Source organism: Macaca fascicularis, chromosome 1 (assembly GCF_037993035.2).
Source record: "Macaca fascicularis isolate 582-1 chromosome 1, T2T-MFA8v1.1".
Classification (NCBI taxonomy): Eukaryota; Metazoa; Chordata; class Mammalia; order Primates; family Cercopithecidae; genus Macaca; species Macaca fascicularis.
Genome location: NC_088375.1, coordinates 118455607 through 118479573, shown reverse-complemented (window position 1 = coordinate 118479573; position 23967 = coordinate 118455607). Strand labels below are relative to the sequence as shown.

The following is a 23967-nucleotide window of genomic DNA, read 5'->3' as shown; positions in this document are numbered from 1 at the left end:
ACATTGCCTTCCTAAGTCCCTCATGTTCCTCAAGTGCCATCTGCAGTTGATCTTCCCGGGTGAATTGGAACAATGTATCCAGAGCACCCCTCCCTTGGCCCCACCCTGAAGGATGGAGGTCTCTGAAATCTGTAATGGGTGAGTGGACCTGTAGTCCTTACCGGGAGGTGTACAGACGAGCACAGAGAGCTGGCCTCTGAGAGCATCCCTTGCAGCTAAAGGCCACTGCCTGGCTCAAGTCCATCCACATCAGCAAATCTGCATGTTGTAGTTCTACAGAGACTGCTGCTCTTGATCTAATTAATAGTTTGTTTGTTTGCATAATTTTCCACAGGAAGGACTATTAGCACATCAAAAGGATGTTAAAAGTATCCTCGGTAATGACAGAGTAAATACAAACCTAGTTTATCAAGCTGTCAGTTTTAACAAACACCACTCTGCTGTGCTAACCTTTTCCCAGGAGATGCTCCTCTTAAGTCAACAGCCAGCAACAGGCCCAGTCTGTGAACTAGCTGATGGTGAAAAACCAAAACAATTGCTATAACGATATATATTTTTTAAATTCCAAGCTATCTGAAAAATGCTGGAGGCATGTGTTTTGCTTTTCCTTCCTCCCTCCTCCGATTTAAAAGCTTTTGTAGAAAACCCACGGGACTGATAGCACTTTTCTTCACATCTCAAGGGAGCAGTTTGAAAAACGTTTTTAGAACTCTTATTTTCATAACACTCCAGGGAAAGAAAGAAAGGTGGGTCATTTACATAAAGTTAAGGATTTCTGTATACCCTATTTCTGTCCTCCCTCTCAAAGAAAAGAGAGGGGGAACACCAAATCTCCTTGAAACTTTAAGAGCCCTCTGAGGTTTACCTCAAGAAAGAAAATGCCTCTGAAGGCAGAGAGCAGAGAATGACAGTATGACCAAGCACCTCAGCTGTCCAAAACACCTCAAGATGCATGTTAAACCCAATAACTGTGACCCTCTCATGTACACCTTGGGACGGGATTGGCAAAGGCTCCTTCTGTATGGAAAGTATACGCAGTAAAATCACTCAGGCCTTTCAGCGGGAAGTTTGGCAGCTAAGGCCTGTGGAATGTTTTCAGTAACTAAAATTTAACTCCCTTAGCTTAAACAAATTATTCATTTAGTCACCTACATACAACATTCAGGCTCATTTTCTTAGGCAGAAGATACTGAACATAATTTTAACTTCTTTTTTATGGTTATTGATTGGCATGAGACTTGTCTTATTACCTGGAGGCTGCAGAAATAAGTTCAGAAATTAACAAAATATCACTGAGGCAACTAGAATGACTTCTAAAGTAAAAGGATGCCTAGGATCTGTTTCCATTACTCCTTCTTATGAGGAGTCTGATTGTGTCTGTCATTTTACTCCCCCAGGAAGCCCACGTGCCTCAGGAGAATCTGTCTCGAGCCCTTCTTCCCACCTAGACTGTATTCCAGGGGATGGCCTAATTTGGTCATCTCAATGCTTTGTCAGTGGTTGGTTCGGAAATGATCATGTGAAAAAAAGAAAAGAAAAAGAACAGAAATGATCATGTGATATGTGATACTTTGGGCCAATGAGGCAAAAGGAAAGGTTTTCTAGGAGCCTCTGGGGAAAGTGTCCTTGTTCATCAGGGACTGCTGTGGGAACAGCCTGAAAATTGCCATCCATGGATGTGAGGCCATTTACTACAGCTGCCTGGCTGAGGATGAAGCTGTGAGTTGGGAAAGGGATGAGCTAAGAGAACTGCCAGGAAATGGAGCCACAGCACATGACTCCATCAACCTTAAAGCCTGAAATGCCTCTGGACTTCAGCTTTGTGAGCCATCTATTATCTTACTTTAGAAGCCAGTTTAAATTTTCTGTTGCATACACATCAAGAAATCGTAACTAATACAAGTTGCCAATAATGAAGAACTTCCACCTAGTGCTAATAATGAAAATTTTAAAAATTGCCTTTACAAAGAAAGAACATAATATTGACAAATGGGTGAAAAGATGAGCAACTGCATTGTAATAGAAGTAAGAGGACTTCCTCTAAAGTGTGAATGACTGTATTATGAAATGTTTAGCACTAAGCCTAAGACACTGTCATCATGTGGAGTAGTTTGAATAAGACCAAGAAAAATGATCTAAATTATTAGAAACAGAGATCTACCATGGTCATACTTAACCTTAACATGGGACCTTTTGAAGAAAATAAGTAGATACAACATAGTGTACAGTTTAAAACAGTCCTCAAGGTGCCCTGGTCAAGAGACTAGAGACTGTTCTAGAGGTTCTAACAATAATAATACAGTTTCAAATGGAGCGGCGGGGGCTGGAGGATGGCCAGCCTAATTTGTGTACACCAAAACCAGTTTTGTACATAATAAAAATGGAAAGCTCCAAGGAATTGGGAAAGTATTCCTTCCCCATCTGAAATACTTCCCCAAATGCCTGCTGACTGAAATTATGTTAATTCTGAAATAAAGACACTCCTTTAACAAGAGATAAATGACCTCAAATGCAAATTTCCATGGGAACACTAATATGGTACTAAAACCTTGGCCATGCTAACATGAACACTGGCTTACTTTCTGTCGCAATATCTCCAGACTATAACTTTTGTGGGGCAGAGATGTTTTTGTCTTTTTCACTGCTTTATCCCTAGTAAATGACTAAGTGCCTAAAATGGTGCCTAATCTTTTGTATAGGCAAAATAAACATTTGTGAATGAATGAATGAATGAATGAATGGCAAATATCTGAGCCTTTACCAAGAGCAAACTTTTATAGGAAGGAAGGAAAATCTCCAGAGGGCACTATACAACTGAAAGAGATAAAAGGAAAAGTGAACCCTAAAGAAGTGAAAGGGGCAAGAAAATGAACAAATGATGGGAAAGATTTTTTTTTTCTTACTTCATTTAGTCTAAGACAGGCCCTGATTGAGTTCCCACACTAGATCCCATGTCAAGGAGTTGGAAGACTCTGATGTTCTAAGGGTAGAGAGTCACAGTATTTGAGCCACATAGCAGAACCAGATTGCATCTTCACTCTCCACTGGCCCACCTGTCTCTTGTTCTCCAAGTAGTAATTCCCTCCCCAAACTCTAGAGGTGGATTTATCATGAAGCTCAAGCTTCACCGCCCCTCAATTTGCTAGGAGGAACCCTAGCAATGTATTTACTTGCCATATGTTTTGGCAAAACTTGTACAAGTGGGATATTGTAGTCACAATAGGTGAGACTGCTGTCTCTTTGTACTCCAACTTCTCCTTATATCAAGTGGCATTCGAGGGGCTGCAGGCATTTTGGGGAGGGGGGCAGCTAAGGCAAGTAGAATTGGAGATACATTCTTTCAGGTTGAATGCTGTTATAGGAATGGCTTTCAGGAAGATACCAACAGCCCACTGTGGAAACTCACCAGGTGTCATAACATAAAGGGGCAGATCTACAGGTTAAATCACAATATGAATACATCGAGACCCTAGTAGAGGAATTGCAAGGTTGGAAATGGATTGGAACCAGAAGCTGTCTGTGGAAAATTCTTTCCAATCAATTGTGGCAGAGGATTTAGTTTCTACTGACACCTAATTGAAAGGAAGTTCTCTCCTACTGGGAATGCACATACAGATGCAGTGTACGCGGCTATGTTTTTGTGCTATACAATAAAACTATTTTTCATAGATTTACATATAAAGTCAATAGAAATAATTTTGATATCTAAGGCCAGTCGCAGTGGCTCATGCCTGTAATCCCAGCACTTTGGGAGGCCAACGTGGGCAGATCACCTGAGGTCAGAAGTTTGAGACAAGCCTCAACATGGAGAAACCCCATCTCTACTAAAAATACAAAATAAGCCGGGCGTGGTGGTGCATGCCTGTAATCCCAGCTACTCAGGAGGCTGAGGCAGGAGAATCACTTGAACCTGGGAGGCGGAGGTTGCGGGGAGCCGAGATCACACCATTGCACTCCAGCCTGGGCAATAAGAGTGAAACTCCATCTCAAAAATAAAAAAAAGAAAAAGAAATAATTCTGATATTTAGAAGTAAACTGTAACAAAAAAACAGTTAGGTGTGGTGGCTCATGCCTGTAATTCTTACACTTTGGGAGGCTGAGGCAGGAGGATTGCTTGAGGCCAGGAGTTTGAGACCAGCCTGGGCAACATAGTGAGATTCTATCTCTACCAAAAATTTCAAAATTAGCCTGGCACTGTGGTGTGTGCCTATAGTCTCAGCTACTCAGGAGGCTGAGACAGGAGGATCACTTGAGCCTGTGAATTTAAAACTAGAGTGAGCTATGATTTTTCTACTGTTCTCCAGCTTGGGCAACAGAGTGAGACCCTGTCTCTAAAAAATATTTTTTAAAAAAAGTATCATTTCCAGCTGGGCGCAGTGGCTCAGGCCTCTAATCCCAGCACTTTGGGAGGCCGAGGGGGACAGGTCACGAGGTCAGGAGTTCGAGATCAGCCTAACCAATATGGTGAAATCTCCTCTCTACTAAAAATACAAAAATTAGCTGGGTATGGTGCCACACACCTATAATCCCAGCTACACAGGAGGCCGAGGCAGGAGAATTGCTTGAACCTGGAAGGCAGAGGTTGCAGTGAGCCAAGATCACACCATTGCACTCCAGCCTGGGCGACAGAGTGAGACTCTGTCTCCAAAAAAAAAAAAAAAAAAAAAAGGATCATTCAAAATTAGTAAATCATTAAAAGGAAGAGAAATTGCTAATAGAAATAATAGACTTTTATATTATTTAATGATCTAATCAATAAAAAGAATGCGTTATATGAATATATTTTTTAAATATTTAAATTTGTAATTAGACAGGAATGTTTATATTGACAAAGATAATATAAAAACCATAATACACCATTAGAAAGAGGACGTTGACCACAAATTAGTTAATAGTGAGTGCCATCAATTCAAAGCATATTTAAGATTAGTCATTGAGAGACTGAAATGCCACCTCATCGCAGGAGGCACCTGGCAGGGATGGTGCTGGTGTGAGCCTGGAAGTAGATGTCCTGGTTCTACTATCAATACCTGCTGGTCACAATGCTCTACGTGCTGCAGCCTGGGGAGCAGACGGTGTTCAATTCCACGCTGGTTTCCATTGGTACTCAGGATACATCTTCATGCCCCAGCACATCATGGCGATATTGCACTACTTTGAAATTGTACAATAACCAAGATCAGAAGTTCCCTGGGGAAGACCCACCCTACGAAGTTAGAATGAGACCATCAGATCCGATAAGAAACCCTTCTAGATGTCAACCTAAGCAACCTTATATAAAGACTAAAATTCATGAGTAGAACAGGAAAACCACCCTGACTCATGTGTTGTGTTCTTTATTTTTCATTTTAAAAGAAGCTTTTGCATAGTAGTTTTGTCTATTTTAACATTGAAGCCATTTGTACTTTGATATCACTATTTTCTTTCTTCTTTTTGAGACGGATTTCATTCTTGTTACCCAGTGTGGAGTGCAATGATGCGATCTCGGCTCACCACAACCTCCGCCTCCCAGGTTCAAGCGATTCTCCTGCCTCAGCCTCCCTAGTAGCTGGGATTACAGTCATGTGCCACCACACCCAGCTAATTTTGTATTTTTAGTAAAGATGGGGTTTCTCTACGTTGGTCAGGCTGGTATCGAACTCCCAACCTCAGGTGATCCTCCCACCTTGGTCTCCCAAAGTGCTGGGATTACAGGCGTGAGCCACCGCGCCTGGGCAATATCACTATTTTCTTAACCTTTGTGACTGTTTCAATATTACCCCCATGAAAGCTTTTCTTAATGTACCTTTGAGTACATTTTAATCGTCTTCTATTTTTAAAACCCAAAGTCATTAGTTGGGTTTTACTGTTCTTGCTATTGTATGACATATACATCTGCCTGGATATATTTTTACTCTTGACCAAAGTTTTGTAAGAACAATATAAGATTTAGGATAGGGGCATGGGGAGGGAGGATATTAAGAACTACTTAAAAGAACTACTTGCCGGGCGCGGTGCCTCACACCTGTAATCCCAGCACTTTGGAAGGCCAAGGCGGGTGGATCACGAGGTCAGGAGCTCCAGACCATCCTGGCTAACATGGTGAAACCCTGTCTCTACTAAAAATACAAAAAAAATTAACCGGGCGTGGTGATGGGCGCCTGTAGTCCCAGCTACTCAGGAGGCTGAGGCAGGAGAATGGGTGTTAACCTGGAGGTGGAGCCGAGATCACATCACTGCACTCCAGCCTGGGTGACAGAGTGAGACTGTCTCAAAAAAAAAAAAAAAAAAAAAGAGGCCGGGCGCAGTGGCTAACACCTGTAATCCTGCACTTTGGGAGGCTGAGGCGGGGGGATCACAAGGTCAGGAGATCGAGACCATCCTGGCTAACACGGTGAAACCTGTACCTACTAAAAAATACAAAGAATTAGCCGGGCATAGTGGCAGGTGCCTGTAGTCCAGCTACTTGGGAAGCTGAGGCAGGAGAATGGCATGAACCCGGGAGGTGGAGCTTGCAGTGAGCCGAGATAGTGCCATTGCACTCCAGCCTGGGCAACAGAGCCAGACTCCCTCTCAAAAAACAAAAAAAAACAAAAAACAAAAACAAAAAAACCCAAAAAAACAAAAACCTACCTATATCAAAAGATATTTTATTAAGAGGTACTTTTCTGTAAGTTTGAACTCACGAGTATAGTTTTAGCTATCTAGAGTCTAACAGACTTTGCTTTAAAACCATTAAAGTATTTGTGTTTTATTGTTTTGTTTTGTTCTTTTTTGAGACTGGAGTCTTGCTCTGTTGCCCAGGCTGGATCTCAGCTCACTGCAACCTCCACCTCCCAGGTTCAAGTGATTCTCCTGCCTCAGCCTCCCCAGTAGCTGGGATTACAGGCATCCACAACCACATCTGGCTAATTTTTGTATTTTTAGTAGAGACGGGGTTTCACCATGTTGGTCAGGCTGGTCTCGAACTGCTGACCTTGTGATCTGCCCGCCTCAGCCTCCCAAAGTGCTGGGATTACAGGCGTGAGCCACTGGGCCTGGCCGGGTAATGATTCTTGAGGCAAGAGGTGGTTGAGTAGCATTATTATGTAATGTTTATATACCATAGAGTTTTTAAAAGAAGATAAATCTGTTTCCTCTGAGGGCCACTATTAACAACGTACTTCCTTAAATTTAGTTAAATGATTGTAATGGGCGCTGCACTTGCACATTGCATTAAGTTATGATGAGATGAATTGTTGTTAAAAATTATAGCAAAAAGAAGTGTAAACTTGGCTAAAATCCTTTCATTCTTTGTATTTTTTTTTAAAGATTTTTATTCCTTAAATGCAAAATGACTACCTAATTTTTTGATGTAAATTCATTAAATTCAAAGAGAAAAAAAGATTAGTCATTGAACAGTAACAACAAAGAAAACAAATTAGAAATACTCTGAAATCTTAGAGTTCACATATGATAAAAATTTGATGGAAATCTCCTAAAACTGACTATAATCCCAAGCATTTATGTGATAGTACAAATAACGAGTTATGAAGCTCACAGAAACTTTTCCAAATTCTTAATGAAAAACAAGTTTGATCAACCATGCTACTGGAAAGACTAATCTATCTTTATATGTACCCTCTTGATAGAAAATACTACAAAAATCTTTGTTATATGAAGTCGTGACCCAAGAATACAGAGCCAAAAAAATGAAGGCATAATTCTATAGGGGTGTCAGGGCAATTAAGTACCAAAAATATATATATATTTTTTAATTTTGTGATTCTTGTGGCAGTTAAATATTTTTAAAATGTGTAATTGGTAGCAATTTCTTTTCTCACTTTAAATCAGCACTCACTCAAACCTAATTTTGATAAATATTCTTGTCTTCTTTTTATTTTAAAAAGCTTCTAAAATTATATAAGCTTCAGACCCCAAAGGAGTAACTTATTAAGAGGAAAACATCCTAGATTTGCTTACGCTTCTACTTATTCCAATTCTGGATTTATTAAACCATTACTCAGATTTTAAAACACACCACACACAAAGAAAAGTTTCTAAAATAAATGAGCTAACATGGATTTTGTCATATTCTCAATCTTCTTGATAGCCCAGAGATCCTGATACTCTTTGGATTTTGGAAGTGGAATGGTAGATGTTTGTTGAGAATGGAAGGGAAGGGAGTTAAGGATAGGGTTCCAGAATTCAGACGCCCTCTTAGGTTTGAAATGTGGGGGGAAAAAAAGAGAGAATCACTGCTTACTTTAGTCTGTTCAGGCAGCTGTAACAAAATACCACAACTGGGTGACTTACAGGTAATAGCAATGTTATTCCTCACATTTCTGGAGACTGGGAAGTCCAAGATCAAAGTGCTAGCAGATTTGGTGTCTGGTAAAGGCAACTTCCTTGTTCATAAATGGTGCCTTCTTGCTGTGTCCTCACATAGCGGAAGAGGTGAGGGAGCTTTTGGGGGCAGCTCTCATAAGAACGCTGATCATTCACGAGGGCCTGCCTTCACGACCCAATCACCTCCCAAGGGCTCCCAGTTCCTAACAGCATCACATATGGGAGTGAGGATTTCAACATATAAATTTTAGGAGGATACAAACATTCAGATGATAGGCCAGAGCACTGACCTAGGCAATGGCATCTAGAGAAAAGAGAAAAATAATTTACTTTTGACTTGGGGTGTCTTGGGTTTAAATCCCAGTCCCACCACTTAAATCATTTGTGACCCTGAGCCCCGTGGAGCCTTGATTTCTGCACTTGTAAAAATAGGCAGAATATTAAATAACTTCAGAATTTTCATGAAAATTAAATGCTACCTCTGAAGTGAAATGAAGATATAAGAATTAAATAAATAGGGCTGTTTTAAAGAGTAAATGTGCTCAGTAATTGGTGTTCTGTAAATGTTAGCTTCGTTCTGAAATATATAGACCAGAATGTCAACTTATGGAAAGAATGTAAATATTTTTTGGTTATAAATACCAATGAATTTTTCTTACAATGCCAATGGTCTGTACATACTATATGGATTATATTTCAGCTTTTTGCCTCATCCTAAAGCTAATAACAAATAGGGCAATGATGTATATGGGCAATTTACAAAAGAAGAAACAAGAATATCTGGTAACATAGCAAGAATTTTTTAACATCTTCTTGGTCATCAAACACAATATAAACAATCAGATACCATTTTGTTTCTCACACTGGCAAAGATTAAGAAGAATGAAAATGCCCACTAGCTGGTGGTGAGGAGGGAAGGGGAAGGGTACACTCTTGACATTGGATAGTTGGAGTTCAAATTGGTACAGATGTTTTGGAGAGCAATTTGAAAGTAGGCCCCCTTTCTAAAAACAAAATGAAACTTTAAAAATGTTTACCCTGCATTTAAAGCTAAAAGTTTGCCTCACTCTATGATTTAGTTATGCCTCTTCTAGTTTATATTTTTTGAAGTATAAAAATGTCTTCCAAAAGACATATATAAGAATATACATAACAACTTTATTCAGAATAGCCTAAATGTCTATCAGAAAAAAATAAATCAATAAATTGCAGTATTTTTTTTTAAAGGATACTATGCAGCAATAAAAAGATGGATTACTGCTATCCTCTACAGCATGGATGAATCTCGCAGACGTTATGTTGAGTGAAGGAGGCCAGAAACCAAAGAATACACACCCTATGATTCCATTTATATGAAGTTCAAGGACAGGGGATAGCTACTGACTGGGAAGAGGCATGAAGAGCATTCTGGAGCACTGCAAATGTTTAATCCATTGATCTGGGTGGTGGTTATAACCGTTGTCTATACACATGTAGAATTCAACTCGCAGTACACTTAAGATTTATTCACCTTGTTGTATATATGCTATACCTCAATTTAGAAGTTTTGAGAAAACATACACTTTGACTTAGCCAATATGTTTTCATTCTAAAGAAAAAAGTCAGAGTAGTACAAAAAAGGTTTATATGCAACAATGATCACCATAGCATTATTTATAGTAGAAAAAATCTGGAAATAAAATCCAATAATAAAGAAGTAGTTAAATAAAATTATGATACATCAGATAGTAGAATGCTGTAATCATTAAATCAGATAAAATAGAAGAGTCAAAACTATGGAAAGTTTTTCATAATATAATGTTCCAAAAAATATGTTAACGAAACAGTATTTAAGATTTAATACTATATTTGCTTAAAATATACATGTCTGCCTCCCTCTCTCTCTCTATATATATATGTATATTACATAATCCACATGCTTATCACACGTATCTCTGACTAATGGGATTGTAGATAATTTTCCCTTTCTTTCTCTTGTTTTAAGCAGTTTTCTATATTGGACATGTCCTATTTTGTAATCTGCAAAAATCTGAAATAAAATGTAAAAGGGAAAAATGCTAGGTGTGGTAGTGCATGCCTATAGTCCCAGCTACTAGGGAGGTTGAGGCAGGAGGATCACTTGAGCCCAGGAGTTTGAGACCAGCCTGACTGATATAACAAGACCCCATCTCAAAAAATAAAAAATGAAAATAAATAAATAAAAAGGAGGAGAAGGCCAGGAGCAATGGCTCACACCTGTAATCTCAGCACTTTGGGAGACCAAGGTGGGTGGATCACCTGAGGTTGGGAGCTGGAGACCAGCCTGGGCAACATAGTGAAACCCTGTCTCTACTAAAAATACAAAAATTAGCCAGATATGGTGGTGCACACCTGTAACCTCAGCTACTCCAGAGGCTAAAGCAGGAGAATCACCTGAACCCAGGAGGCGAAGGTTGCAGTGAGCTGAATTAGCACCACTGCACTCCATCCTGGGGGACAGAGTGAAACTCTGTCTCAAAAAAAAGGTGGGGGAGGGGATTGAAAAACAAAGCACAAGAGTGAGCAAGTCAACTCTCTATATAAGTAAGCTGTTCTGTACATTTACATATTGCATTCTAGGTATGCCCTTGATGAAGGTAGTTAACCTCTCTAAGCCTCAGGTCCTCTCTGTAAAATGGGAATCATTATTGCACCTATCTTATGGTATTGTTATCTGGAATAAATAAAATATTCTGTATGTAGTGCTTAGCAGTGTCTGACATATCATAAACACTTCATAAATATTAGCCATTACATTACTCTGAGACACTGGCTAAAACTCCTAGGTTACCAGAATTGACTTAACTGCTCTTGTCTTCTTTTCACCTTAGGTATCTACTGACCTGGTTATCGCTTCTTCCTTTAAGGAATATTAGAACACTGCTGGGGATGGGCTGACAAACATACCAGTATTGACGCATCCAGTCCCCTGAAAGGTCTCATCTGATTAGGGACATTCATTCTGAGAACCAGGTCTCAGATTCTCTTTTGGATGCATCAAAGTCCAACTGATTCTGACAGCCAACTTTGTGTGTATCCCTCGGAGAAGCCTTGGGGCCCAGGTTCCACACCATTCTGTATAAAGTGGAAAGTTAGGAGATAGCTGATCCGCTTTCTCTATAGAATTATCTTCCTCACAGAATTATCAACTCACTATGGGGGTCTATCGCACAGTGGGTTTTAGTTTCTTTTTTTTCCATTGCTTTCCTTGTTTTCTATTTTCATTCTTTTCTAAAATTTTCATTTCCAGAGCTGCTTCTGGGCTCTCTTCTCCCTGCGCCAACCCACCCCCACCTCCTCCCCTTTCTCCCTCCTTCCTTCCCTTTCTCGCTCTTCCTCTTCGTCTCTCTTGAGACAGGTCTAGTGGCCTGGTTGCCATCTGCTGCCTTTTTTTTTATGAGGTTGAGATCAGATGGCATCTAATCGATCGTCATGGTCTCCATGGTTACCAGGGTGACAGAGTACTTGGGAGAGACACATTCTCGAGCCTGGGGCTGTCAGACCATTCCTGAGAGGGGAAAGGAAACAAAACCTCTTCCATCATATGTACACCTTTACATCTTTCTCAACTGCAGCAAAACACAGACCCTGTTTATGTTTTACATAGTGACCTAGTGGCTTGAGGCCAGGGAATGCAGAGTGGCTTTTTTCTATTTAAAAAAATGCACAAGGACAGAAGTAAAGGGTTTTTGTTTTTTGTTTTTTTAGCCTCAGAACCATCCCCTCCCCTCCCTGCTCCATACAGACCATCCATTTTATCATTTTTTTTCTTTCCCCTTTGAATGTTTGGGAATTAATTCAGTAATTCTACTGAGCTGTTATTCTTCCAATAAATCATGGTAGTTTTAAAACTGACAATTGACAGCTATTTGCTTTAGGGAAAGAAACAACCCTCATAAAATTACCAACACTTGAACTTTTGATTAGAATCAGTGTTAATGTTAATGTTAGTTGTTCTTTGGCCAAGCATTATTTGTCATATGGGAAGCCATTTTTCCCGCAAAGAGCAGTTTCATGTGATAAAATGTAAACAAAATGACCCTTATTGTTAATGCAAAAAGTGCTCAGGCATGACTGTGGTCTGTAATGCTTTAATGCCTAGGGGCTGGCCAATCTGGCAGAAATACATCCAGGCCTTATTCTAATAGAATATGATGGCATTGACAGCCCAGATCTGGTTGAAAGAGACATGAGAAAGATCTTGGTAATAAGGATATATAGCTAACGGGAAAAGGGCTAGATTTCTGGAGTAACTCAGAAACAAGAAAATAACCAATTATCATGCCATTAAATCATGTTAAAACTGCACAAGGAATACTACCCTTTGCTTATTAAAACATCTTTAACATTAGGCACAGATGACTTGGACTATAAGCTGCTTTACTTCCTTTTCTGGAAATATGGCATGCTTCTTAACACTTATTAGAAATTCTCCTCTTTTTTTGTCTTTGTCAGAGAAAACCAAACTTAAAATTATAGCACAGGTACAAGGCCTATCTATAGGTGATTTTTTTTTTTTTTCATTTAAAGAAAAAATGTAATGTCAAACCATGAGCAGTGCTTGCTTCCTTCCTTCCTTCTTTTGTCTCTGACTTCCCTTTGGACCTCCTGCATCTTCTTCTGTATAGTTCCTAGTAAGATTCAGATATATTCATTTGCAGTGCCTTTGGCTGTTAAGCAAATAGCACACTGATATTTGAAATAGAAATGATCCCATCAATTGGAGGAGAGACTTTAATATAAAGGGAAAATAATGTATCAAGAACAAAAACCCTCTTACTCATTTTGCACCTTTGCATCTTAGCTAATGCCTGCCTCTCCTTCCCTCTCTGCAGTTCCTCCTATTCTCTCCCTCTTTCCTGGTGAGTGCAATCATTGAATGGCCAGGGGAACTGCTTTTATTTAAGTCTCACCTCCCCAGAAAAGCTTTCCCCAGATTCCCCATCACAGACTTCTGAACTCCTAGTGTTCTTTTGGTCTGTGCCTCTCATTCAGGACTTAGCTGTGCTGCCTTTCGCCCGGCTTATGTATTTGTCATGTTTATCTCTTGCCTCTTGTTTACACTGTAAGCTCCAGAAGGGAGAGACCATTTCCTCTGCTTCTGGGCTTCTCCCTTACTTTGTACCTAGTTAGCTCTTACTAAATGTTTGATAAAGATAACAGCAGCCTGTTGTGCCTACGGGGCCAGCGATAGCTGTTTTTTCTTTGAAGACCAGGAACCAAATTTGATTCTTAGCATTTCTTCAACTGCAGGGATTTTACTTTGTGTCAGCCAAGAGGCTTTCCTTACCTCCTTGTCTTCAACACTCTTATGCACAAGCTTGCTTCTCAGAGAAGGTGGGTTCTACCTTGGAAGGAAATGAGTCGTTTCCTCCCATCAGGACAACTGCCACAGCATGGTGTCAACTCACTCTTGCCTTTCGTAAATTGAGTTTGTCAGTGCTCAGCGACACAGCTGAGTGAAATGTTGTGTGATGTGGGCTGTCTCCTGGGAGAGAGAAACTGGCATAAACCACATCCTAATGGGATCCAGAAACAAAGAAGCGTGAATGAAGTGTTAATTGCATTCATAAAGACATTAACAAAGGAATTAAAATGGCAGAAGCTTCCGTCCCCCACTCAAGATTCACAGAAAAATATGTTATCCAAAGAATGTTCCAACAATAATCATCAAAGTTTATTGCTTGCCCATTGGGGAAATAACTCTTGATACATATGAACTTTTCAAAGAACATTTTGTGTCCATTATTTTGAGTATATTAATTAACAGACAGTTTAATCCACCCTACCTCCAGTTCTTTGCTTCCTTTTGTATGATTTAAGTTTCCAAAAAATCCAGAGGCATTTTCAATGCTGCTTCATTAACCATAAGGATGTCTGTTAACAGTTTGAACCTAATCAATCCTACAGTTCTTATTAGAGCAAAATGCTCATTATCTGGGAGATTTTTTGCTTTTTGAAATAAAATTACAAGACTGGGGGTTTATTTTACAGTCCCTCTTGAATATTCCTGAGATGATCTGCAATGTGGGCAACCCGGGGCTCCCTCCCCAGCCCTGTGGCAGGGCCCCCAGCTGCTGACAGCAGGGCTAAGCTGGCAAAAGGTCAGGAGGCTACATTTCACTGAAGATGGATCGCACGGATGAATATTGCGCCTGCTTAATGAAGTCAAGGCCATGGATTTGGGACCTTTTATGGTTTTTCTTGTTTCACTCAATTTTACCTTCATAGACCACGCCACTAATCCCAGCCAATCATTTTGTAGATATGTGCAACTGGTGACTAAGGGACTAGATAAAAGTAAATGAATCTAAAAAACAGTGACCAGAAATCAGAAATCTCTGTGCCTATAACAAACTCAGAATTAAAAAAAAAAAAAAAAAAAAAAAAAAAAAAAAGCGTGCAGAGTGTCTCATGTGATCCCTGCAGAAACTCTGTGAGATATATGGAGCTGACATTCCTACCCTCATCCTGCAGATAAGAAAGCTAAAACTCAAAGACATTAAGTAAAGTCTCAGGATTAAAATTCAGATATTTTTTTATCATCTGACTGCTCTTTCTACTGTAGTCATCTAACCCTCCCAGGATCTCATTTAATTCTCACAAGAATCCTATGAAGTAAGAGAGGCTGTATAAACAAGTGGGTCGATTTTTCCAGGAGTCTTTTTTTTTTTGAGATGGAGTCTCACTCTGTTGCCCAGGCTGGAGTGCAGTGGCGCAATCTCGGCTCACTGCAACCTCCGCCTCCCAGGTTCAAGCGATTCTCCTGCCTCAGCCTCCTGAGTAGCTGGGACTACAGGCACACACCACTATGCCCAGCTAATTTTTGTATTTTTAGTAGAGACGGGGTTTCACCACGTTGGCCAGGATAGTCTTGGTCTCTTGACCTCGTGATCCGCCCGCCTTGGCCTCCCAAAGTGCTAGGATTACAGGTGTGAGCCACCATGCCTGGCCTCCAGGAGCCGTATTAATGCAACTAGAGGAGCAGGTGCTCTCAAGCCACTCCTTAGAATTCGGCTGAACCCCCTGGTTATCTAAAATGCTATATTTTTCAGTCTTGTCTAAATCAATCATATTCACGGATGTGGCATCAACTCAATAGTGCCTGTTTAAAAGTGATGAAATTCTAGTCAGTTGTATGTATCTGGGCTCATCAACACAGACTGGTGAGTGGAAGGGGGCTCAGAAGTGCACATTCAGCATCTTAGGAAAGCTCCTGCATAGTTATTAGCATCAGACCAATTGAGTCTCTGGTTGCTTCTAATTCTGGTGCAAACATTGGGAACACTTCCTCCCAGAAATGAGCTATACATAAAATTCAGGTTATATGCTGTTTTGTATTAGTTGTGCTTAGTCTCATACACGTTACCATACTCTCAAGAGGTGATTATTTCTTATTAGAACACATCATTTATAGTACTTGATTTCAGAATTTTCAAATAATAGCAAATTTAGCTCCAGTGTAGCCATGCCACCAAGTTGTTCAGAATTCTCAATTCAAACAGCATTTTGAATTATCTACAGAATTTATTAATATTATTTGCATTTATTTTATTTATGTTTTTATAATTTTGTGTCCTAAGTAGAAGGTCCTATTATGTGTTCCTAAGATAGAAGACTAATTTAATCTTACCTATCTATGGCTGGCTGTGGGATGCAAGATGTATAATAAATGGAAAAAAATCAAAGTGAGCAGTTGGCCAGTTATATATTCAATCTAGACAACTGAAGTCAAAGCCTTACTTTTTCATCAATAGCAGAAGGGTTGAAATTTCATTCATTATATTTATGTCAAAATTAAGAGAATTAATTCATGCGCCTAAGTCAGAACTGTGTCATTATCATAGGGTGGTTATTTTCCATTTCCATTTATAAAATCAAAATGGATGAAGTTATTTTCTAGGACTGCACTGTCCATTATGGTAAGCTACTAGACATATGTGGCTATTTAAATTAAAATTATGTAATCAAAATTAAATAAAATTAAAAATCCAGTTCCATATTTTAAATCCTCAATAGCCATGTGGTTAGTGGCTATTGTATTGGACCATGGAGATTTACAGAATATTTTTGTCACTGCAGAATGTTCTATTGAACAGTGCTGTTCTAGAGCAAACAATTGGAATTCACACATACCACAGAAATACATTCTATATCCAGTCATATAGTTGTTTGTAAAACACCATATACAATTTAGTGACAGTGACTTGGAGCACCATCCTGCTGGGGCTTGGGCATCAAGGAAGGACGGTCTGCAGACTTCTCTGCAGTGTGGACTGGCCCTGTGTGTCATGGGAGAGGATGATGAGACAAATCTCTGGAGAAAGGGCAGGTGCAGATGAGCCATTTCCATTTTCCACTCCTGCAGCTCCCACAACCTCAAGTCCAGACCTGCCGCCAAGACGTGCTTGTAAAGAAGCCCAAACCAAAGCACATTTTGGATTAATTCTCTGGCCGTAATTTCTTTGCAAAATCTATCTTGTGCCTTTGATTAAGGACTTTCTTTCATTTTTGCCATGAATTTTAATGAATCTGAACTTAACAGTATTTTCCACCAACCAGAACATTTAGCACAGGTATTGACCAAAAGAAATAAGGCTACAGACAAGCAAGAATCATAACAAAACTGAAAAATATAGTCCAGAGCTCCCCGCTGAACACTTCAAGTGAATGTCATTGGCTCATTCTCATTGACAATCAGCAAGTAAACATCCACAGACTAAAGTAAGGTCTCTCCCTACTCTGGGAAAGGTGGGACCGTTCTTCGGTATTTGTCATATTAGCCACTTTAAACTTGTAAAAATTGAAAAGTAATAAATCACCAATCATCTTCTGTTTTCCGATGTACTAGGACTCGGCTATATTAAGAAAGAGATTGAGGCAGAATGTTTTCACAAGATTGCTCAAAGTCATTTGCAGCAAGCACATGAGATATACAACTTTCATTGCTTTTATCACATAATTCTTCAAAGTGGCCTTATTGGGCACATGTTTTATTTTCTTGGTAGATTGTAAATCCCTTGAAACTTCTAATTATACATATTTGCATCCCAAAGTACCTTATACAGCGGGAGGTGCTCCGTACCTTGGTTCAACCTCATCAATATTCATTGAACAAATGAATGAATGAATGCATAAAGGAGATCCCTGGTAACAAATTTGTCTAGCCTAATTATGGTAAGTTTTGGCTGATAGGTATAGAAGAGTAGGGGGTGGGGGGAGAGGTGCAAAATTTGAGAAGAAACATAGATTGTGAGCTCATTGAAAAGGTATCATTTCAAAGTTTCCTTTGAATCTCCATAGGGATATGATGAAAGAGAAAATATTTTCAAGGGCAACTGTGAATTTCAATTACTGGAGCAGAGGATCAGAGAAGAGTTGCATCCAATCTATTGTCTTTCAAAAGAATTTCTTTGCTGACATTCTGCCTGGAAGTAGGAAACATAAAAATATTGTATTAATTTGTAGTGTATAATTTTGTATTAACAGCCAAGTGGCATGATAATGGAATCAATTGACATTGAAAATAGGATGAACATAATTGAACTGAAGCCCATATACTTTTTCACAAACTTGAATGAAAATGAATCCCAAAATGAAAGTGACCACTTTGTAATCTATCCTCATACTCAGATCACCCCTGATAAGTCAGCATTCAACCCAATCTTCAATATTTCCAAGTAAAGAGAACCACAGGGGTATGTTAAAGGCCATAAAAGGGAGTTTAAGCAAATATTTCTAACCTCTTTTGTGTTTTAACAATGCCAGTCACCAACTTAAGCAAGTTTTTTGACGCAACTTTCTAGGTCATGTATCTTTAAATCACCATGACTCATATTTGTCTCTGTTCCAACTGTTTTCTGGTGTCTCTCTTGCTGAAATGGTTTCAATTAGAGCCTGGAAAGGGTTGATACAGAACTCTTGCACAGTGCTTGCCAACATGGGAATTGGTTTTAAACACTGCTGTTTTTCATCCAGAAAAAAATTCTCCCTTCCCGCCCTTGAGTTAGAAGAGATTATTCTCAGACAGGCGTTTAGCTGATTTTTAATGTCAAAGAAACTTAATTTGCAAACTCGTTAGAAACTCTTTAGTAAAAGCTGCCTAGTAAAACAGATGATTAATATTGGTAAGCTCCTCATTTGCATATTAATTAGTCTCCATACTCAACTAATTAAAACTGCACTGCCTATTTGCGGACTTTCTTCTAGACTGCAGCCTTGTTTCTATGTATAAGCTTGTATTTTAACTAAAATAAGGGTTAGTGATTATGACTGTACTTTTCTTAACATACTGATTTTTCCATCTGTGATACTTAGGACTCCTCAAGGTCCTAGAACCATCTTGAAACTATCTTTGCACAAATTATAACGGTGAGAAAACTGTGACATAGGAAAATTATGACAGCAAAAGAAATCTGTCTCAACCTACTCCATCTTGTTTTTAACATCCATGCTGTCCTTGTTCATTCCAGGGCGTAGGCCAGGCTAACCATAAAAGGAATTTCGTTTATAGTTTAACTTTGAAACAAAGATGGTAATTGTCCCTTCCCAAAACAAACCCCCTTTTTGCCTGGGAACCAGACCACCTTTGTAAAACTAACAAATTAGCCACGAGATTAGAAATTATGGCTCAGGAGTCATGCAGCCAGAAGCCACACAATTCTAAATTTCCTGATATGCTTTGTATCTGTGTTTCCACCCAAATCTCCTGTCAAATTGTAATCCCCAGTGTTGGAGGTGAAGCTTGGTGGAAGGTGATTGGATCATGGGGGTGGATTTCTCATGAATGATTTAGCACGATCTCCCTTGGTGCTGTTCTTATGACGGTGAGTCTCGTGAGATGTGGTTGTTTAAAAGTGTGTGTTACCTGCCCCTACTCATACCTGCACTCTCTTGCTCCTGATTCTGCCATATTAGATGCCTGGTCCCCTTTTGCCCTTCAGCCATGATTGTGAGCTTTCTGAGGCCTCCCCAAGAGCAGAAACCATAACGCTTCCTGTACAGCCTGCAGAACCACGAGCCAATTAAATCTCTTTTCTTTATAAATTACCCAGTCTCAGGTATTTCTTTAGAGCAATCCAAGAACAGACTAATATACTCCACAACTGCTCCAACAAATAACATCACTATTGTAAAACCTAAGATTGGCGTTTGAGATATTTTTCAGATCCTGCATTTTGATGAACAAACTGGCACCACCCAGACTGGTAAACTGGCCCAACTAGTTCTGCGATCCCACCCAGAAACTGAAGACAGCAAGAAGAACCTGCTTCGACCCCTCTATGATTTCAGCCCCCACCCAACCAAAGCATTCCTCCGCTCCCTAGCCCCCTGCCCACCAGATTAACCTTAAAAAGCCCTAGTCTTCAAATGTTTTGGGAGGCCGATTTAAGTAATAAAACTCTGATTTTCTGTTTAGCCAGCTTTGCATTTATTAAACTATTTCTCTATTGTAATAATGCTGTCTTAGTAAATTGGCTCTGTCTGTGCAACTGTGCAACAGGCAGGAACAACTGTGAGGGCAGTTACAATCTCTAAGCAGCCATTTTATTGGGCCAAATCACTTTTGTCCCAGTATAGCCATATGTTGCTTAATGACGTGAATATGTTTTGTGAAATGCATCATTAGGTGATTTTGTCACTGTGTGACATCATACAGTGTGCTTATACAAACCTAGATGGCACAGCCTACTACACACCTAGGCTATACAGTTTAGCTCATTCCTCCTGGGCTACAAACCTGTACAGTATGTTATAGCACTGACTACTGTAGGCGATTGTAACACAATGGTAAGTATTTGTGTATCTAAAAGTATCTAAATATAGAAAAAGTGCAGTAAAAATACAGCATTATAATCTTATGGGACCACCATGAGAGCTGTGGTCTGTTGGTGACTGAAACCATGTTGTGCAGCACATGACCTTATTTGTGAGCTTCTTCAGATTTTGATGGGAAGAAAACAGTTGGATGACACAGTGACTGGCAATAATTAAAGTGAAAAGGTACCAAATTGTACCTCAATATTTGGTGTTTTAAAGTCTTGTTCTAGGCCAGGTGCAGTGGTTCACACCTGTAATCCCAGCACTTTTGGAGGCCGAGATGGGCGGATCACCTGAGGTTGGGAGCTCGAGACCAGCCTGACCAACATGGAGAAACCCCGTCTCTACTAATAATAAACAAATTAGCCAGGCGTGGTGGCACATGCCTGTAATCCCAGCTACTTGGGAGGCTGAGGCATGAGAATCGCTTGAACCCAGGAGGCGGAGGTTGCGGTGAGCCAAGATCATGCCATTGCACTCTGGCCTGGGCAACAAGAGCGAAACTCCATCTCAAAAAATAAATAAATAAATAAATAAGGTAAATCTTGCTATATAAATGAATATATCTTTCCAGTATAATTTTTTATATTTAAACCTAGCTACTTTAAAATTATTTAATCATTATTTTACTATTTAATTTTTAGTAAAGAATTATTGGGTGGGAAAGCAGGTTAATTTATTGTTAAAAATTATGCTTGCAGAAAACCTAGTGGTTTGGATCACAAGACCCTAGCTTTTATTGATGAGAATGAATTTCCACTGTGGACAAAACAAAACCAACTAAATAAACAAAAATAAAAATACCTATGAAAGGCCAGGCATGGTGGTTCACGCCTGTAATCCCAGCACTTTGGGAGGCCAAGGCAGGCAGATCACAAGGTCAGGAGTTCGAGACCAGCCTGGCCAACATGACGAAATCCCATCTCTACTAAAAATACAAATATTAGCCGAGCGTGGTGGCGGGCATCTGTAGTCCCAGCTACTTGGGAGGCTGAGGCAGGAAAATCGCTTGAACCCGGGAGGCGAAGGTTGCAGTGAGCCAAGATTGCACCACTGCACTCTAGCCTGGGTGACAGAGCGAGACTCTGTCTCAAAAAAACAAAACAAAACAAAAAAACCCACCAGCTATGGAAAGAAACAACCTTTACATACAGAGTTGTTAAATGAGATTCAGGAGAAATTATATCAGTCCAATAATTGAGTGACATTGACCAAATTGCTGAATTTCTCTTTCCTGTGTTACAACAGAAAAGAAATATGCACAGAATATCGACATCAGGCATTTTCCTGTGACACCGCTCCCCAAATTGAGTAAGGTGTCACTATTAGATTCTTCCATAGCCCCCCGTGTTTACTCTTCTCATAGCCTGTACCTCATGGTACTATAATCATATCTTTATTTGTTCCTACTCCTTATTGGATGCTTCTTCACAGCACAGTCTCTGTCTTGTCTATCATTATATTTCCCAGTGCTTAGCATTATCACAGGCATTATATATCCCAGTGCCTATGATATTTAAATAATTGCCAAATAAATAAATGAATAAACAAACATATTAGTACATGGATAAAAATAAATAAGGCATGTGTTTTAATTATTTATGACTGTATGACAAAAAGCTCAAAAACTTAGAGACTAATAACAATAATTTACTATTTCTCATGATTCTGTGAGTTGCCTGGAAAGCTCTTCTGCTGTTTCACCTGAGCTCACTTATGGTACTGCATTCAGTTGGGGGATTTCCCGGGGATTGAGCTCAGTTGAGACAACTGAGGATCTGGACCTTCCTCTCCGTATGTCTTTCATCTTCAGGTTGGCTCTTTGGACTTCTTAACGTGATGAGAGCAATGTGCCAATGTGCAGACACTGAACTTACATCATGTTTGCTGACGTCTCTTAGGCCAAAGCAAATCATTTAGCCAAGCCTAGAATAAATGTGGGAAGAAATTACACATGGGCATGAACACTGTATTTGGGAGACCCTGTGTGTAATAATGAATCACAAATGTCTCTACCTTAAGGGATTTCTTAATCCAGGGGTGTTCAGTTGTTTGGCTTCCCTGGGCCACATTAGAATTGTCTTGGGTCACACATAAAAAACACTAATACAATAGCTGATGAGCTTTAAAAAAAATCACAAAAAAGGCCGGGCACTGTGGCTCACGCCTGTAATCCCAGCCCTTTGGGAGATGGAGGTGGGCAGATCACAAGGTCAAGAGATTGAGACCATCCTGGCCAACATGGCGGAAACCCACCTCAACTAAAAATAAAAAAATTAGCTGGACGTGGTGGCACGCCTGTAGTCCTAGCTACTCGGGAGGCTGAGGTGACAGAGTAAGACTCTGTCTCAAAAAAAAAAAAAAAAAATCGCAAAATAACCTCATAATGTTTGAAGAAAGTTTACTGATTTGTGTTGGGCCTCATTCAAAGCCATCCTAGGCCACAAGTGGCTCACAGACTGCGGGTTGGATAAGCTTGTCCTAATCAAAGCAGATGAGTGAGTATACAGCTAACGTTCTGTAATAAATGTTATGCCAGAGATAACAACAAACTGCTTAGGATATAGGTATAGACAGCATTAGAGCCAGGAGGTCTTATTTTGAACCTCTCTCCTTTTATTAATTGCTGTGTGACTTTAGCTAAGTTACTTAATCTGTCAAAATAGTGGCTTTATAATTCTAAAAATAGGTATAAGGCCTACTTGGTATTTGTCGAAACTTCCTTCCAATATGACATACTGTTCTACAGAGGCTTGAAAAGCTAAAACCTGTGTTTATCAGACTTCTTTGCAGCTAAAGCTCTTGATGTGACTTGGATCAAGCGATTAAATATGTACTATGAGAACTGACTTTGAAACTGAATCAAACGGGAAAATATGAAGCGGCTTGAAGGGCAGTGAAGGGCATCAACTTTTGCTGGAAGGATCTAGCAGCTGTAGCATAACTCAGGGGCCAACAGTGCTGGTGAGAGTCATGTTCCAGTTACATGGCTTTGACATCACAACCTATGAGTCTGCAGTAGGCATGGCACCTTCTGGATGCCTAGTGTTCCACCTATAGTAGAGAGAGCAGTCCCCTGGGCAGGCTAATTCTTTTTTTTTTTTTTTTTTTTTTTTGAGATGGAGTTTTGCTCTTGTTGCCCAGGCTGGAGTGCAATGGCACCATCTCAGTTCACCACAGCCTCCGCCTCCCAGGTTCAAGCGATTCTTCTGCCTCAGCCTCCCGAGTAGCTGGGATTACAGGTGCCCAATACCACGCACAGCTAATTTTGTATTTTTAGTAGAGACTGGGTTTTGCCATGTCGGTCAGGCTGGTCTCAAACATCAGGTGATCCGCCTGCCTCTGCCTACCAAAGTGCTGGGATTACAGGCGTGAGCCACCACGCCTGGTCCCTGGGCAGGCTAGTTCTATGGTAGTGAACTGGGAGCCATTCCTGGAGGTCTTGTCTAAAGCCGCTCCATTTAGACCTTTCAGCGCTTCTGTAGGCATCAAATTCCCTTTCTGCTTAAGGTGCCGAGAGTAGTTTCTGCTTTCTGGACTCAGCCCTTATGGACAGGTTGCTTTCCAATATTGTTGTGAAGTTTACTAGAGACACTTTATGTAAAATTGATTCATGCTTGGGAAGTGCTTATTTAGTAAATACTAATGTTCCTTCTCTTATAATTTTTATATACAAAATAACAGATGAAACCTCCAGATGTTTTTAAAGATTCTGACTCTCTCTTAGTGTTTAGTTGGCATGCAAACACAATCTTTAAACAAAAACTTCCAGTCACACTAATATACAAACATGGAAATAGATTCAGAGATGCAAAATACATC

The 23967-nt window shown here is 39.9% G+C and overlaps 1 long non-coding RNA gene and 1 pseudogene across 1 annotated transcript in view; one reads left to right on the top strand and one right to left on the bottom strand.

Annotated features, from left to right (window-relative positions):
* Nucleotides 1-4976: 4976 nt before the first annotated feature.
* LOC107126671 (serine palmitoyltransferase small subunit A pseudogene) lies at nucleotides 4977-5173 on the top strand (annotated as a pseudogene).
* Nucleotides 5174-14974: 9801 nt separating this feature from the next.
* Nucleotides 14975-23967, bottom strand: part of LOC123567486 (uncharacterized) — a 45139-nt gene continuing 36146 nt past the window's right edge. The window contains exon 3 of the long non-coding RNA XR_006690443.3: nucleotides 14975-17753. This is a non-coding gene — a long non-coding RNA (uncharacterized lncRNA). The remainder of the gene's footprint in view (nucleotides 17754-23967) is intronic.